The following is a 1,450-nucleotide window of genomic DNA, read 5'->3' as shown; positions in this document are numbered from 1 at the left end:
CCTGCAACATTTGATTAGAGGAGTACAAGTTTTGTGGTCGGACGTCTTATCTTTCTTTCTTTCTTTTATTATTATTATTATTTTTATCATTATATTTTAATTGACAATTGACAATTCCTTTTCACTATTGATTGGTCACCTGTGTCTGTCTCTAAGAACGTACACTATTTAAAACCCTTAGTAACCTCAAGTAATTTTAACATTACATATCAAATCAAAGCAAACTCCACTTTCTGATCTTATATTTGTTTTTTCCTATCTCAGATCGGTTAGACTAACCAACTCCAACTGAGAAGCTTTCACGAAATCAAAAGGTTTGTACACTCTTTCTTATGTATGTGGGAAATTTATTAACCACCTTCCTAACCATGCACTATGGTACACTCATTGATTTATTCTATTGTAGCTATCGTTTCTCCCTACAGATTTTATAAGGGTTTGTTTATACCAATTCCATCGTTTACTATTTCCTGATAAAAAAATAATAATAATTAATTGGAAGCAATTGGTGTCACAACACACATGCGTAGTGATACTATGCCTACTGGTTGATTTTTTTTTGTTTGTTGATCCTGTCGCTTCCTACAGCGTGCTTCTTCCATTTATAGTCACGCCTGCAACATTTGATTAGAGGTGTACATGCTTTGTGGTCGGACGTTTTATCTTTCTTTCTTTCTTTTATTATTATTATTTTTTAATCGTTAAATTTTAATTGACAGTGAACGCAATTCCTTTCGCTATAGATTGGTCACCTGTGGCTGTCTCTAAGAACGTACACTATTTAAAATCCTTAGTAACCTCAAGTAATTTAAACATTACATATCAAATCAGAGCTTTCTAATTAAAGTTAGGGTTTGTTTGTATATGTAGTTTTGGTATTTGATATTTGCATTGCCTATTGTTTTCGGTCGCCGTACCACACCATGCAAAGAAACGAACGCACTGTTCTTTACCTGTACCGTACTTTAACTAGACGAAGTAAAGTATTATACTATTTTTTTAAAATCTCTGCTCTTTTTTCAGACCACATCTTTTTAGATGTCCTTTTCATTTTATTCCTGTACTACTTAAGGGCTTTGGTCAATTTTGTATTCTTTCTTCCTTTGTTATTATCTTTTATCTTTTCACTTTTTGGTTTCTTGGCGTTCATTCTTATTTTGTGTCTCCTTACATATGTACGCTAGATCGCTTGGAATCGCATGCGGTCGTAAAAGTCAAGGAGTCCCTTTGGGTGTGTCTAGATCGATTGGAAGCGCACACAGTCATAAAAGTCTAGGAGTGCCTTTGAGTGTGTTTATCCCCCTAGATTTGTTGTGTGTTCATACGACTTTGTTTCTAAGCGTGTTTTGCGGTTGTCATTACATTTTCCTATTTAGTGCATCGTCAAGTTCTGCCGGGAGACTATGCGCAGCAAAATTCGATCTCAGCTGCCCAGAGAAGTTGAGAAGAA

The sequence above is a fragment of the Coptis chinensis genome, chromosome 1, assembly GCF_015680905.1.
Source record: "Coptis chinensis isolate HL-2020 chromosome 1, ASM1568090v1, whole genome shotgun sequence".
Lineage (NCBI taxonomy): Eukaryota > Viridiplantae > Streptophyta > Magnoliopsida > Ranunculales > Ranunculaceae > Coptis > Coptis chinensis.
The sequence above is the reverse complement of the archived record's forward strand: the minus strand, read 5'-3'. Positions refer to the sequence as shown.